The following is a 17,441-nucleotide window of genomic DNA, read 5'->3' as shown; positions in this document are numbered from 1 at the left end:
TTTGAGTACTGAATAATGAAGAAAATTCTTCAAATTGCGTTTGGTGCTGGATACGTGTATCTCTTTAGGAACTTGTTCCTGACTTCAAAATTGTGGCAGAGTTGGCATTGAGGCTTAGAAATATAGGGTACATTGGCTAGAGCATATAACTTCATCTTTGCAGCAGCTTAGTGGAAAATGCAGATGCAGCATTTAAAAATGAGCAAGTTGAACAACGTTCAAGGAAGTTGCGTATATTAACTATTGGACTATTGTTGAAAGGAGCACAATTTGATCAATATATTCAAACATTTTTATGGTTAAAGTATTCTTGATCATCCAACCAAAGAACCTAAACTGAACAAGCATATCTTTCTCTAGCCCCTTTCACACTTGCAAGTGGTCCCAGGAATTAACAGCCAATCGGCTTGAAAAGGGTCTAGTGTGGAATGAAAATAGTCTCAAAGCCAGCATGAGATGACATCATCTCACGCCAGGGATAGACTGCCTCACCCCAAGTGGAATCCCCAGCTCTTGCAGATGCCGGCAGTGCAATCAGGCAAGTGTAGAATGGACAATTTCATTCAAGGACAGAAATGACCCATGAGTGCAGGAACGTGAAGGAAGAAAAAATTAAAGTATAAATTTTGCAATGGGAAAGTTGCAGCGGGGGAGAGAGGAAATCAATAGCAATTGCGGACAATTTTTAAACAGTGTTGGAAAGTTGGTATTATTATAGCACACAAATTATAAAGACTGAGGGAAAAAGTGATGGCAGACCTGAATGCCGTGCCACAGAGAAACCCCTCCACGTGTGCTCTGTGCATTCTGAGAGGGCACGCCCAGCATCGCTTTTTCCCACGGTATTTATAAATTGTGCGTGATAGCACTACCAACTTTCCCAAACTGTTTCAAAATTGTCCACTATTGCTATTTATTGCTAGCACTTTCCCATTGTCCCTTTATAAAGGTGTCAGCACAACTACGGACTGAAAGGCTCATATTGTGCTGTACATAAAGCTTAATTATGTTATAATTAGGCATGATTACCATAAATATTCAAGTATAATGTGAAAAAAATAGGGGATCACATTATAGACGAGAGTAAAATTTTTAAAAATTATTTCTGAAACTCACGACTCAGGCGGAGAGACGGCAACGTGACTCAGGCAGCCAGGTGGGCGAGCGGTAGTCAGCAGCACGACTTGGGCAGCTGTCAGGGCAAGTGGGCGAGCAGTGGTTGGCAGCGCGAAGCAGGTGGCCGGTGGTCACCAGCACAACGCGGGCAGCGCGACATGGGTGGTGTCCGGCAGCGGGACGCGGGCGGCGTCCGGCAGCGGGACGCGGGCAGGTGAGGGAAGTGGGGGTTATGAGAGACAGCAGTGCGATTTAGGCAGGTCAGGGTCGTATTATACACGGGTGTAAAATTTTTCCCCCTTCCCCTCAAAAATGGGGGGGGGGGGGGGAAATCGCATTATACATGGAACACATTACACAGAATATTTACGGTAATTTTGTTCATATACAAGATCATGATACATTAATCAGGATTTAGGGCAGGTCCACCATCACTCGATGCGTCAAGACATCATTGGTGGAAGGTAGAACAGCCCTATCCCCGGGGATGGTTCTTTTCAAGTGTTAACGCATGCAGTGTCCCAATTAAGAGTGGTCAAGTGTGAACAACAAAAATGCCATTACTATCTCAGGACACTGAATGGCCGATTTAGTGGATCCAGGTGTAAAAGGGGCTACATACATGCTGATTACAGAATTTTTTGATTCTAAATTCTTTAGTTGCTATCATTTCAAGCACTTGTCAAGCATTAAATCATATAAAAGCCATTGTAACCAAGAAGAAAATATTAAGATTATTTCCAATTCCTGATTATCAATCAATGACCTAATATTTTATGGCTCATTGATGTGACAAGATTTTGCCTCTCGTGATGGATTTGGGACTGGGGTTGCATTGCAAGGCACAAATCAATAATTTTTCTTTTAATCCTACCTGTTTTTCTCGAAAGCCATTGTTCTTACTGTATAGGGAAATAGTTCCTTTGTGTACACACTGCCTGAACCTCAATTTTGAACATTTCAGCTGTGTTTTCTCTATTCAAAGAAATCAACCCCCATTGCTCCTTATAAGTGAAATTTTCTAACCAGACAATTGGACTAGTTATTGAGTGTGTGGTATGCTTGCAGTTCCAATTACAGTTGTTATGGAAATTTCTTGATTAAAAACAGTTCAGTGTGCTTGTCATCTTGTTATTAATCTTTATTAGCCTCCTGTTCTCTTTTGAATTCAAAACTTTCATTCTTGTTTAGAAAATCCTCCATACGTTCACTGTTATGACTCATGCAATTTCCTATACTCGACACTGGTACGAGTCTCTTTTGTACTTGCTAGCTTCCTGAGCATATTTTCCATTTCTCTTCCATTTATTTTGCTCACAGTCTTAGACATCCTCTAAAGATGTATGATTTGCAAAGTGCACTAGACAAAAGTGCTAGAGAAGTTAAATGGGTAAAGGAACCATTCAAATTAGTCAAGCATGGATCTCTCAGGCTAAAATGGCATTATGTTGTAAGGAAGTAGAGATATTCACAGTTGGTGAGGGTTTGGTTACAAGTAATGGTATTTATTTTCTGTTGGGCAAACAAAGAATGTGAATCTGACTCAGTTGTAAACTAAGTTGTAAATTCTAAACATTTTTAGAATTTTGTAGTTATTAATATCTAGTGGATATCCCAACTTGTGCTTTCACTCTTATCTTTCTGCATATTCAGTACCATTGGACATCAATCCAAAGGGGACACCTAGGTTTTTGGAAGTAAAACATTAAAGTCTGCAGACATTGTGGTTGAAGTTTTAAAAAAAAACAATGCTGGACAAACTCAGCAGTCAAGCAGCGTCCTTTGTATAGCAAAGATTTTTTTTTTAAAACATAACCAATGTTTTCGGCTTGAGTTCTTCATCAAGGTATGGAAAAGTTTCTCCAGCATTGTTTTTACATCTAGGTTTTTGCTACATATTCCTTGCTCTGTTTCAATGCTGTGAATGATTTTTTCTTCAAGTAATTAACTTGCATTCTTTTGAACAACTCATTTAATAGCTATGATCTTTGGAATGCGTGCACACTTAACATTACGGTATCTCGTTTGCAGAAATTAAATAATTATATCCTGGTAGAACACCCAGCAGAGGGGTTATGAAAAGTCTGTTTCTGAAAGAAAGGCAAAGATTTTGAAGCAAGGAAGAATGATTGATGGGGAAACGTGCTTTGTGGCTGTCATTACTGGAGAGGGGGGGATTCTGGGATGGAAGAGTATTTTTTTAAATCAGCAACATGGGAAGCAGAAGAAGGAGGATGAGCAGCAGCGATTGTGAGAAGCATAAGTTGACGCTGAGTACAAGAAGAATTGCAAAGTCCTTAGGATAGGCTGAGTCATTGAGAGTGAAGTGAGGAATGCTGTTCATGGGGAAATTTCACCATGGTTTGATAGCTTGGAAAATGAAAGTGGTGATCGTTGCTTTGAAATCAAACCTGATCGTAAAAACGAAGCGAGTACTTGAAATAACCCTAATGCATGATCACATTTTATGGTCCTCTTCTGCACAGCAATGGAGATAAAGACAAAACAAATTGATACAAGAAGGCATGTTATAGTATGCAACAGTATAATTTTTGTCTCTGACAGATTGGATAAAAATTGTATCCTGTGTGTTTAATAAGTGGTTGTTTTCTTAGATTGTAATGAAGGTATCAGAATAAAGATCAGATGGAAAAAATGCATCAGCTAAAAGCTAGACACTATTGTGGGATGCCTTGTTATTTTCTGGTGCCGTCGCAGAGAATATTGGGAAGCAATATTACAACATCCCTTTGGATTGATGTCCAGTGGTACTGAATATGCAGAAAGATAAGAGTGAAAGCACAAGTTGGGATATCCACTAGATATTAATAACTACAAAATTCTAAAAATGTTTAAAATTTACAACTCAGTTTACAACTGAGTCAGATTCACATTCTTTGTTTGCCCAACAGAAAATAAATTACTTGTAATGGCCTTTTCATAATGTTACAAGCCCAGAGGACCCCAAAACCCAGCAGCAATAGATATTCACCAAGACAAATGGTTACTTAAACAAAAGTTGCTTTTAATTATCTTTAAACATGAAAACAGAATCACATTTTAACTTATCACTACTGACTTACTTAACCCTCTTCTAATTCTAAGCGCACGTGTATGTAATGTGTGTGTAAGATCAGAAACGTTCTTTGATTCACAGTCAATCTCACTTCTCATTCCTCCAAGTTCACTGGTTACAGGGAATTCTTATTCTGTACTCAGAATTTAACATTTATAAAGTTCACCAGGCTTTGGTGTTTGAAAGGTAAATGGTTACCACTCAGGAAGGTTCCTTTTGGTTTTCAGAGAGAGATTGGTTGTACGCTGGACACCGACAACTGATTCTTTTTTTAAATTAGCTACTTCAGAGTCTTGCCAACGAAACTTCCCACCTCAGGGTTCTCCAGATGATAACCCCTTTCTTTCATGTCACCACAGAGTTCCTTTTTGTTTCCCTTATTTCAAGTGAAACATCAGCCAACCAGTCCTCTTCTTGCATGAACCACAAGGGCTTTGACCAGGCTGAATTAAGGAGTCACAATATGCCTTCCAAATGTGGTTTTCCACAAGCTTGCCAGTTTGTCCTGTTCCAGTCCCAGCTGCTGCTGCTGACTGTAAAACTGCAGAACTGATCTCCGTGTCTTTCTCTCTCTGAGAGAAAGCCTGTTATACTCTCTCTGCTTGCAAAACCACGTGACTCTCTTAGAACAGCAAGTTCCCCTCCAGACAATGTGTGTGTGGCTCTGACAAGTTCTTTCATCCATTGCCTTTTTCTGAACAACAATCCATTAATGAAGTCTCTTGGGCACTCTCCAAATATTTTGCAAAGGTTCTGAGGCCGACATGTCTAGCATTAGCAAAGCTCCTGTATTTTAAATAAAATCTGTTTTAAAGTATTTGTATGTGACCTACACAAAAAACCTGCCTCAATTTATCTCCGAAAAAACATAATCTATGTACAAAACAAACACAACATAATCTGTCACAAAAGGTATATGATTCTGGACGGGGTGGGACCAATACAAACTGGACCTGTGTAGTGCTGGGATCAATGTTCTCGGGCGATTGTTTGTTCATACTGTTGGGGAGTACTTCAATTAATATGGCAAGCAATGCAGAGACCAAAGCAAAAGCTATTCAAGAGAAAAGTAAGATTTGAGTACAGAAAATGCAGAAGACACAAACACTAGTAAATTCCCAAGGACAATAAAAGTAAGGACTCTTGAATGTCCATTATCCTCAAAGTAAAGCGGGTGAACTTCTAATACAAATCAGTACAAAAGGATATGATTAAGTGATTAATAGAAGTGTGTGGAGTGTGATGAGTGTGATTGGCGGCTCCATGGTTTCTGAAGTTCACATGTCCACCAGGGCATCCAGGCCGAGTTATGCAGGTGTTGTTTCAGCAAGGTTGCATGCTTTTGGTCGCAACTGGTTGGCATGTCTGGTCTTCTGGTCCAACTTGTACATGGTAGAGGACATCTCCAATTTTTATGATTCTTCCCAGCTGCCATATATCTGACTTATCTCTGTATTTCTGCACCAACACATGTTGACCATCATGAAATGTGCTTTCTTAGTATCCATGATCTATATCATAATTTCTCGGACCAGAAATATGACATCATATGGTGCTCATATTTTCTTACCAAAGAGGTTTTCAGCAGAAGTGCCACCTGGAGTTCGTGGGTTTTGAGTGATCCTGTAATTTAACAAGAATGTCTGCAGGATCTCCTCTGTTGGACTCACCCCCTTGGTTTTGTTCAGAGCTCATTTGAACATATCCACAAAATGGTCTTGCTTGACCATTGGACTTAGGTGATATGAAGGCGAGTGAATATGCATGATGCCATATTGTTTGCAAAAAAAAAAAAAAAAAAAATTGAAGCCGGCTGCAGTGAATTGTGTCCCAATGTCTGAAATTAATGTTACCGGAGAACCAAAGCGGTTGAATGTGGACTTCAGTTCCATGATTGTAGCCGATGCAGTTGGTCGTGCTACTTTGATCTGCGGCCATTTGCAGTACGTGTCCACTATGATTAGGTAGTACTCCCCATTAATTGGTCCGGCATAGTCAATATGAAGACAATTCCATGGCCCATTTGATTGAGGCCAGGAATTTAGATTTGTCTTAACAGGAAATTTCGCAGCCGAAAAACATCGGAGAGATAATCATGTCAGTTGTTCAATCTGGTCATCCATCAGAGGCCAATAAACATAGCTTCGTGCAAGTGCTTGCCCTTGATTCGTCCACTGTGAAATTGTTTGAGGATTGTAGATGGCAGAGTTTTTGGAATCACAATCCTTTCTGCAAACAAAAGACAGCCATTAGTGATTGCCAGTGATTCTCCTCTTTTGAAGAATGGCTGGAGTTCCATTTATGGAAAAGTTTTTGGCCACCCTGAATAATGATAACGTATTATCTTATAGGAGGCAGTCTTTGCTCGTTGCTTGTCCGTCTCTATCTGCTGTGACTGGCAGAGAGTTAATAGCATCTTTGAATACCTGATTGACCTCTGCCACTACAGACAAAAATATCTTCCAGCTCTGTTTCCTATTCACTAATGAGACTTGACAATGCATCAGCTTGTCCGATATTTGTAGTTGACAGGTATTTAAATTTGAAGTCATAACCAAGTAGCATGGTTGCGCATTTTTGCAGATGGTTTGCCATGTAAATTGGAATTCTTTTCTTTGAACCAATTACTGCTAGAAGCAGTTTGTGATCTGTCAGAAGAGTGAATTGCTATCTATAGAACATTTTATGGAACCTCTTCACCGCAAAAATGTATGCTAGAGCTTCCTTTTCAATTTGTCCATAGTTGTGTTTTGCTGCTGTTAGAGAGTCTGTTGCAAGTGCTCTGGCCTTTTGATTCCTATCTGGGAATATGTGAGAAATGAATGCACCCACCCCAACATGATGCATCTGAAGACATGGCAATCTCCAAGTTTGGATCGTAGTGTGTCAAAATAGGATTCAAGTTTCGCATCAACTTGATTGAACAACTCTTGACATTTTAATGTCCATTTCCATTTGCTACCCATGGTAAAGAGCTTGTTGAGTGGATCACAGAGTTTGCATCTCTGGCATGTGATAGTACGGATTCTATCACTGATGTATATATATGTGTATATTGTAGTATAGGATGGCTGTGATTGTCTGAGAGCATAGCCATGCCTACTGGCAGCTCTTAAAGGGTTGCTCATAGCCAGACCCAGATCATTCTGGACTGGTTGACCTACATGTGATACGCTCCAGTCTTTTGTTAATAAAATTGTAGTGCACATCGAAAGAATCAAAGACTTGTTGATCTGAACCAAAGCTTACATACTGTACCGGCCTAGTAAGCTCAACAACCCACCAGGCTCGCTCTCCAGGGGGACTTGTGCCAACATACAACTGGAGAGTCTGCAGAAACTCCACGAAGAGCTCTGTCATCTGGGGAGTCACTAGGTTTGCGCACTTCGGTAAGGCCCGCAACCTGCCCTACATGGTCGAGGAGATTCGCTTCATGACCCGAGCATGACCGGTGTGCGCTGAGTGCAAGCCCCACTTCTTCCGTCTGGAGAACACCCACGCCTTCAAAACCACCCGGCCATTTGAACGTCTAAGCGTGGACTTCAAGGGGCCCCTACCGTCAACCAACTGTAACACCTACATTCTTACGGTGATCGACGAGTATTTTCGCTTCCCTTTCACTGTGCCCTGCTCAGACATGAACGCCTCCTCAGTCATAGAGGCCTTGCACAGCATCTTTGCCATCTTCAGGTACCCCAGTTACATCCACAGTGACCGGGGGTCCTCGTTTATGAGCGCTGAGCTGCGGCAGTACTTCCTGGAGCGTGGTATTGCTTCGAGCAGGACCATCAGCTATAACGCACGCGGTAATGAGCAGATTGAAAGAGAGAATGCCACCATCTGGAAAGCAGTCACGCTTTCCCTCCAGTCCAAAGGCCTCCCCGCCGCTCGCTGGCAAGACGTACTCACTAGCGTCCTACATTCCATCCGCTCCCTCCTATGGATCATGACAAACGCCACTCCCCATGAAAGAATGCTCTCTTTCCCGAGGAAATCTGAATTGGGAACAACCACGCCGGCGTGGCTCACGGTTCCTGGACCTGTCCTCCTGCGACACCACATCCGGTACTTAAAGAACGACCCTCTGGTTGACTGGGTGACACCACTCCATGTGAACCTGCATTATGCATACATTGAGTACCCAGACGGCCAGGAGGACACGGTCTCAGTAAGGGACCTAGCCCAAGCCAGATCGGACTTGGCACTGCTCCCAACCCAACCACCTCCAAATCCTTTTCCCCGGTCACATGCCAGAACAGAGGGATCAGCACCACCCAACCAGCGGCAGTGGCAACAACTCGGGCCAGCCTGCTGACCATGCCATTGGGAAATTGAGCGAGGTGGTGTATGCACCCAATGATCCTGCCAGTAACACAACTCCAGCAGCCCCAATCCCAGCACCACGGCGGTCACGCAAAATGACCAGGCCCCCCGACCGCTACAGCCCCTAACCTCCCACCAGTCTTTTTCTCTCGCTTTTTTTTTACAGACCCTCCATTCACCCCAGGGTCAGTTCTCAAAGAAGAGGTAAATGTGATAGTATGGATTCTATCACTGATGTATAGATGTATATTTTGTAGTATAGGATGGCTGTGATTGGCTGAGAGCATAGCCATGCCTACTGGCAGATCTTAAAGGGTTGCTCCTAGCCAGACCCAGATCATTCTGGACTGGTCGACCTATATGTGATACGCTCCAGTCTTTTGTTAATAAAAGCCTTGGTTCGGATCAATAAGTCTTTGATTCTTTAAATGTGCACTACACGGCAAAAATGAGTTGTAGTGACTGATAAGATGCAGGAATGAACATAGCATGGTCACATCTTTGTGTTCAGTCATGTGCTTGATAGTGTCATTGTTTTGTGGATCTGGTCATTGTCCATATTCTTCAATGATGAAACCAAGATATTTCTCTGATTTCTATAAATAATGTGTATTTTTCTGGATGCACTCGAAAACCATAGTCTTTAATGCAGGACAGAAGGCAATCAAGACAATCAGACAATTCCCAAGCATGTGTTCCCATTACCAGGATGTCATCTAGGTCCAATGCAACTCCTCGAACATCTTTCAGCATTGTGTCTATGATCTGTTGGAAGATAGCTGGAGCAGTCTGCACTTCAAATGACATGTGGATCAGAACAGTCCACAGTGCATGTTGATAGTTAGCAATTCCTTGGATTCATCATCAACCTCCACTTGTAGATAAGCCTCTGCTAAATTGATCTTTGCCAAGTATTTGCCACCATTCAGTTTAGCAAAGAGGTTATCAGACCATGGCAGTGGGTATTGATGGGTGTCCAATGCTGCATTCAGACCATTTGAGAAATCAGCACACAGATGTATGGAGCCATTCAATTTTTTTCACCACCATGATAGATGCAGCCCATGATGAGTAGCTGACCTGTTCAATTACTCCTTCATGTTGCAACCATTCTCATTCATGCTCCACTTCTTGTAGTATGTGTATGGGACAGGTCAGTTTCAGAAGACAGTGCACCTTCGGAAAATACCGTTGCATGGCTTTAGCTGCGCCACAAACATCTGTGGGGTATATACTGTTTTTGGGGTATGTGCCACTTATTGTTGAGTCGCTGGTCCAGAAGGTTCAACCTTTCGATCCAGTTGAGACCCTTGAGTTCGAAGATAGGACATTTCACCAGATGACGTGTTCCATTTTCTTCTGTGCCTTTTAAGCTAATGGAACAGTCACTGAACCTAACAACTCCAGAATTTCACCCCCCCCCACACCAGAAGTTTTCTATGCTGTGTTTTCGTTTGGAGACACCTCTGGCTGGCCAATCAGTTTCCACATTTTCTTTGATATTAGGGTAATATCAGACTGGGATGCTGTTAAAGTGCACTTCCACATATTTCCTGCTTTTGGCGTTAGCCACCTTGAAAGTCACGAGCATAGTGCCACTCATTTTAGTTCCAACAAGCACTGGGTGGTTTGGCTAGGCAGGTCACAATTTTGTTTTGTGTAGCAGGGTCTGCTGAATTGACTGTCTGGACACATCCGTTTGAAGATGAGTGTGCTGGTTCCATTATTTTGCTGTCGTGTTTCAGATTAATTAAGTGTTGGTATTTGGCTGTTAATCTTTGAAGAGTTGTATCTGACTCCTGCTCAATCTTTGCTACCAAGCGTGTTCTGAGGTCAGCATCTTGGTGTGTCACTGCCACAAAGACGAGACACTTAAACTGGTCTTCAGTCAGCATAAGGAGTTTAAAATGCTGTCGATTCACCATACCCGTGTATGTGACTCAGTCTTCGGTATCTTACTCATTTTGAGCCATTGATATCGAATGTTGAACAGTGAAGTTTGCTCACAAAATATTTCTACCAAGAAGTTAAGTATTTCCTTGAAGTTGAGCTCATGGGGAAGCTTTGGCAGAATGAAGTTCCTGTAGCGCTCATGTTCTCTAGTGTCTAACTTCCACAGCAACAGCCTAATTTTTCATGCATCATTGAACTTGGAAAAGTCAACTGCAAATAAGTCTTCATTGTTTTTAAACCAAGTTTCAAATGTTCTTGACTCTGGGTCAAATGAGAACTCAGTGATAGAGCTCATTAAAGCATCTGCCGAATTTGAATTAACTTCAGGCTCACCTTCTACAATAGCTGGAGTCCAAACGGACATTTTCACTGCCAGCTGGTCAATTAGCCTTGCTTTTATGTCTTCAAAGTTTTTCTGCTGCTGCTTGAGGACAGCCTGCAGCGGATCCATTGTAACTGTCTCTGTCACCTCATCCCCAAAATGTTGTAAATGTGCTGAATGTTTGTGCAGTGTATGTGTTGTGTGGAAAACAAGCTTCCACCTCGTTAGATCCAGAGAAAAATGACTGGTGTTTCCCTAATCCAAACAACAAACCTTTTTATTTACAATTGGAGAAGTATTTATAGAATTTACAATGCCCATGGTCCCAAGGGATTTTTAATTTTTTTAAATTTAATTATAATAAATCATACAATAAAAATACAAACAAGTACGTAACATTTTACCCCTTACAACCCCCTAACCTACCCCACCCCCCAAACCCCTCTCTAACTACCCCAAAGAAGAAAAAAAGAGAAAGCAAAAAGAGGAGCTCAATTAACATAACACTCTTCAGTTATTTGCCATGGTTTGGGGCACCACCACCAGTGTGTGGGGAAAAAATTAATGATTCAACCCCATATATTCCATATACGGGCTCCATGTTTTAACAAAAAAAGAATAATTATTATGTAAATTGTTATCTTTTCCAACGGAATACAGGATCTAATTTCCAAATGCCATCGTTGAATGCTCAAATTAGTCTCATTTTTCCAAATAATTGCCAAACATTTCCTAGCCACAGCTAAAGCTAATCTCAAAAAAGCAAATTGAAATTTATTCAATTTTAACTCCAAGCTCAATTTCTTAATATAGTCCAATAAAAATACCAAAGCATCAAGTGAAATTTTACATTTGAAAATAGCTTCTAAAAGTTCCTTAATTCTATACCAAAAAGTTCTCTCCATCTCACATAACCAAGTAGAATGTTATGACATCTGAAACCTTAATCAGAAATAAACATATTTCCTTAGTTTCTCCAGAGTTGATTATAACTGATGAAGAAAATTATAATGAACCAATCTATACCTTACAATTTTAGTCATACTATCCTCCCATATCTTTCCCCAAATTCAATATGTTTTTCAATCTATCCCTTGTAAGATTCCTCAATAAGTTTTTCAAAGATCTGAATGCTTTGGTGAGGAGATTTTTGTGGAAAGGTAAAATGGTAAGGGTGTCATTACAGAAATTAACTTGGAAGTATGCATTAGGAGGGTTACAACTTCCTAATTTTCAGAATTATGAATTGGCACAGTTGAAATTTATTAACAGGATGTTTGAAGTTGATAAACCTTTGATATGGGCTAATTATGAATTATCTCAGATTGACAAAAACAGGATGGATCAGTTTATTTATAGATGTCATTCTCATTTATTAAATAATTATAATTTGCCTGTGTTGAAACATTTAATGGAATTGTGGACTAAGAAGAATGAAATTATAGGTACTGAAGATAAAATTTCAGATAAAACTCCTGTTTCAAAATGAGCTTTTTCCTTTTGCATTTAATAATCAACTTTTGAAGTTATGGGACAGAAAGGAATTAAATTGGTAGAAGATTGTTATGAAGCAGGATATTTTATTTTGTTTCAAAGAATGAAAGAGAAATATGAAATATCTTCAAATACTTTTTTTTCTTGTTATCAAGTTAAAGCATTATTGTTGGATAATTTTGGGCGTACATTACAGCTACCTAGACGGGCTAAATTTTAAATTCTACTAACTGATGGTGGTAAGAAAGGATTTATATCTGAGATGTATGCTTTATTGCAGAATAAAATGCTTACACCGGATGTTCATAAATCTAAATTAAAATGGGAAAAGGATTTGTCCATATCTATTTCTTTATGCAAGGAGAGTATGACCAAGGGTACTTTCACAAGTCATCTCACACAGATGTGACTGGATTAGTTAATTGATGGCTCAAGTCCTGAAAACCGGCAACACCCACTCCTGACGACAGTGGGGTCACTCTGTTTTGGGTATGAGGAAAAGAATCTTTGAAGTACTGAGCCAAGACCTTGTCAAGACTGGTTAAATAAAGAAGAGAAGCTCTTGTAAAGAGTGTGGAGGACTGGATCTGTGATTGGTGAACCAGGTAGGTGTGAGACATTAAGGACATGGGTAGTAGATCAGTAGGTGTCAGACAAAGGGGGAGAGGGTCAAAAATGAAGGGGTCAGGTGGAGGAAGACAAGTCACTCAGAATGGAGTGGATGATTAGAAGACCAGAGCTGCCACTGCTTGAATCTGATAGGAAAACATGAGAATGGTGGTCTGAAGTATGACCAGATGGAAAGAGGGTGAGGAGAGAGGGTGAGAGTGCAAGAATCTGGATGGAGGTATAAGTGAGAAAAGGGAAAATAAAAGGAGGGAGAAGCAGAAAGAGAATACAGAAGATAGGGAACATTACCTGAAATTAAGATTCTATGTTCATACCATTAGGTTGTAGAGTGCCCAGATAGAAGACAGTGTTGTACCAAGGTTTACACTGGCCTCAGTCTGGAGTGGAGAAGTCCAAGGACATACAGGTCAGTATGGGAAGGGAAATTGAATCAGCATGCAACTGGGAGCTCAGGTGGCCATTACAAAATGGTCCTTCAAATCTGCCTTTGATCTCACTGATATAGAAGAAGCTGCATCAGAAGCACTGAATCCAGCAGATGATGTATTTCCTGTGGTTGCAGGGGAAAGTACTGAGGGTAACAGATGAGTGGGAAGGGATGTACAGACAAGACTCAGAGAGAAAGTAATCCCTGCAGAAGGCAATAAGTGTGGGGGGGTGGGGGGTGGAGAGAGATATGTCTGGTAGAGGAGTCTAGTTGCAAATAGTGGAGGATGATGTGCTGAATGTGAAGGATGGTGGGATGAAAGGTGAGCAAGAAGAACCCTATCCCTTCTCTCTTTAGTGGAAACAAGAGCAGAACTCCGAAAAGCTGCAGGAAGGTGACTCTGACCACAGTAAAGGTAAAGCCATGTTCCAAGGAAGAATGACTTTTCCTAAAGTAGTGAATCTGGAATTCTAGGTCCAAGGAAGCAGTGAAGGATACCTCATTAAATATATTTAAGATACAATGAGATAAGGCCTTAAAGGTGGAGCTAGATCCATAGCCAGATCACCCATGATCTTATTGAATGTGGAGCAAGGTCTGTTGGTCAGATGGCCTATTTCTCCTATCTCTTTTTGGACGAGTTAAAGATAAGATCAAAATTTCTTTATTTGTGATAATTCCCAGAACAAACTCGGTGCAGCTCTGTGGTAATCTCTGGTTCTTTAACCAAATACTGTGAAATGAGGATATGGATACAATTGTACAATGTGCTTTCTTCAAAACATCAATTTCTGTGCTGCTATCCTCTGGAGTAGCATTGCTTACATGCCAGTACTTTCTTAACATGCAATTGGTGTAATTTTTATTTCAAATGATTGGAAACTCAAACTGCAGTTCAGTAATGATTCCGATAGGACATTGCCTTGTGCTGGCAGATGTGTCCCTATGGGCCAGGTGGCTTACTTTGGGAAAAACAATGCTGTAAAATGCAGGAATGCAGTGTTGAACATAATTTTGTGGAGAAATTAGAACAGAAGTTATTAAGTTTTGTCTTTTTTTTCCCCTGTAGAGTAGGATTTTTTTTCTTTCCGGTTTCCTATATGCAGCAAGCCAGACGGCACCTGTGGAAAAATGTGTAATTGTTATTTCAGATCTAAGATCTCCAGCATCTGTTGTTAATTTTCATGAATGTCTGCCTGATTGCTTGACTACATCATGTCATCTTAAGCTAAGGGCAGTTAGTTTAACGGCAGGAAGGACCAGCCAAGCAACTACAAGCCAATGAGCTTGTTTCTAGTGGCTGGAAAATTGCTGGAGGGGATTCTGGGGGAGAAGAATTTGCACTTGGATCGGCAAGGACTAATTGGCGACAGCATAATTTGGCATGTGGTCAAATACTCTCTCCAGCTTCTGCAGGTGCACAATGGAAATGTACTGACAAGTTGCATCACATCTTAGTTTGGGAATGTGTCAGGCCAATAGAAAATGCAACATTTAATCTATTCAGAGCAAGATCCTGCAAATGGCAAGGGGACAATAAATAAGCTTTTTTTTTTACTTTTGTTGAAGGATAAATATTAGTCAATACTTGGGGAAATATTTTTTCTTGTTTTCCAAAGTGCTCTCATGGGATTATTTTCATGGATATGAAGAAGTAGACAAGGCATTTGGTTTGACATTGCCAGTAGGTAGTAACTTTTTTGTATAACATTCTCTCTGTTGGAAATGTTAAACAGAAAATCTGTCAGGTTTCTGAAGTGGATACAAAAGATTCATTGGTACTGGTGTGTCAGCCTGGATTTTGCTATAATTACAGATTGGGATTAAAGTCTTAAACCTTCAACTGAAGCCTGTATGCTACCTGTTGGGACCAGCTAGAGGGTTCTTTCAAAGAAACAAACTCAAGGAATAGATGTTAAGAATAATGATACATTGGCAAAGCTCTGAGTTATTTTACTTAAACTTCATGAGTTTGTAGTTAGAAAATCCTGTAGCATTAAAAAGGCATCATAAGAATATAAAAAATAAGATCATTTAAAGTAATTTTACTCCTACTGCCTCCAAGTGAGGCAGTTTTTGACAAAAGGTAATTGGATGCATTGGGGCTGAGACTCTAACCTTGTGCGACATGCAATGAAAGCTACAGAGCAAAGGGGTTTATTGCATCCAACTATGTACATGCGTGTGATTAGTATGTTGAACAAGGAAATGGATTTGTGGTCTTCCAATTGACTGCAGTGAAACTCTGGCATTCAGCCCCGATGAGGATTGGAAGATTCTGGATAAATATATTTTCTGATGCTTGAAACTTTTACAATGCCTAACTAATACACCTACATTTTTTTAATGTTAGCAGTCGGGAGGGTGAGGTGTGGGGTGGGGGGGGTGGTGGGTAGTGAGATGTGAGCAATCAAATGAGACTCTAATTTTAAAATACTATTTATATGATGTATGTTATAATGTTCTATGTGAGTCTTGGAAAAATTAAAATATAAAAAATAAACAATTTAAAAGGCAAAAGTACCTTACTTAAACTGAACAAGTTTCACTTGTATGAATATATATAGAACTTCAAAATTATATTTTATTTTTAGTCATATTCTTTGAAATCATTTAACCGTTGCTGCAACTATAAGTTCCTTCCCCTTCATGGGGCCACTTGAAAGAGAGACAAGAACATTATGGATAACACAGGACAACAAATATTTTCAAAAGGTTTGTTTCCTGAAAATTGGGGATTATAATAGACAACTTCAAGCGAAACACAAAGATAATTTAAGATTTGCTGTGCACATGGGAAGTTGGGGAAACATCAAATTAACTTTTACTGAATTTAGCATGTTTAATTGAATAATGATGCTGACGTGTTGCGTTAGTTCAACTGTATGTAGTTTTGGTCCCCTTATCTTAGAAGGGATGTAATGATGTTGGAGTACAGAGAAGATTGACCAGGATGATCCCTGGAATGCAAGGGCTAAATATGAGGAATGTTTAGTGGCTCTTGGACTTTATTCATTGGAGTATAGAAGAATGTGAGGGTATCTGAGACATTTTGAATGCTGAAAGGTTTGGACAGAGTAGATGTGAATAAGCTCTTTTCCTTGGGTGAATCCAGGACAAGAGGGTGCAGTCTTAGAATTAGAAGGTACCTACCCATTTAAGACAGAGATAAGGAGAAATTTCTTTAACCAGAGAGTCGTAGAATTCGTTGCCACATACAGTTGTGGAGGCCGGATCGTTGGGCGAGTTTAAGGGAAAGATTGATAGGTATCTAATTAGTCAGGGTATTAAGGGATATGGGGAAAAGGCCGGAACTTGGAATTAAATGTGAGAACAGTTTAGCTCAGAGTAGATTTGTGGAACAGACTCAATTAGCCAAATTGCCTACTTCTGTTCTTTTATCTTGTGATCTTGTTAACTGACTTAAAAATGTTTTGCCGCTGATTTTCATTTGTATTCAGCATCTGATGCCTCTCATGACAGTGTGCAACAATAGTCGTTCAGCACTGGTGGATTCCAGTTACCCTGATACTGCTTTTTTATGGTCGCAATGTCCTGGTGAAACCTTTCACCATGTTTGTCACTGACTGCACCAAGATCAGCAGGGAAGATGTCCAAATGTGAATGCAATAAATGAATTTTCTATGACATGTTGCATTTCATGGTTTTGTAAGCTCGAAGTTGACTTAAAATCACAAAAATAGGTGATATCTTTTAAAAAAGGAACGTGAAAAGGAAATTTTAAGGTGATTTTCATGATCAGCAGCCCAAAATCCATAAAATACACCCAAACTATTTAGGAAGCAAAATCTTTGCCGTGCTCTGTACTTAACTCCCCACTTCCCCTGGTTTACAGAAAAAGCCTGTGACAGGGATAAGGAAGCACTTTAAGAGGGTCATTCGGACAACTAGCAGTATGAACCAGCCGTTCACTCTGGGTGATGTCATTGTTGTTTCACGCAACTTTATTCAAACACCTGCTACGAGCAAAGCACAACCAAGTTTGCTTGGTTTGCTCCCATCTTCACCAAAGGTTTGTGTTACTTCAGAGAATATTTACAATTTTAAAGTGCATATTTTTTACCTTTTATTCTTATTTA

At 40.3% G+C, this 17,441-nt stretch overlaps 1 protein-coding gene across 2 annotated transcripts in view; it reads left to right on the top strand.

Annotated features, from left to right (window-relative positions):
* Positions 1 to 17,441, top strand: part of mindy3 (MINDY lysine 48 deubiquitinase 3) — a 133,751-nt gene that overhangs the window by 68,435 nt on the left and 47,875 nt on the right. The window lies entirely within an intron of this gene.

Source organism: Narcine bancroftii, chromosome 1, assembly GCF_036971445.1.
Source record: "Narcine bancroftii isolate sNarBan1 chromosome 1, sNarBan1.hap1, whole genome shotgun sequence".
Taxonomy (NCBI): domain Eukaryota; kingdom Metazoa; phylum Chordata; class Chondrichthyes; order Torpediniformes; family Narcinidae; genus Narcine; species Narcine bancroftii.
This window is presented reverse-complemented; position numbering and strand designations above follow the sequence as displayed.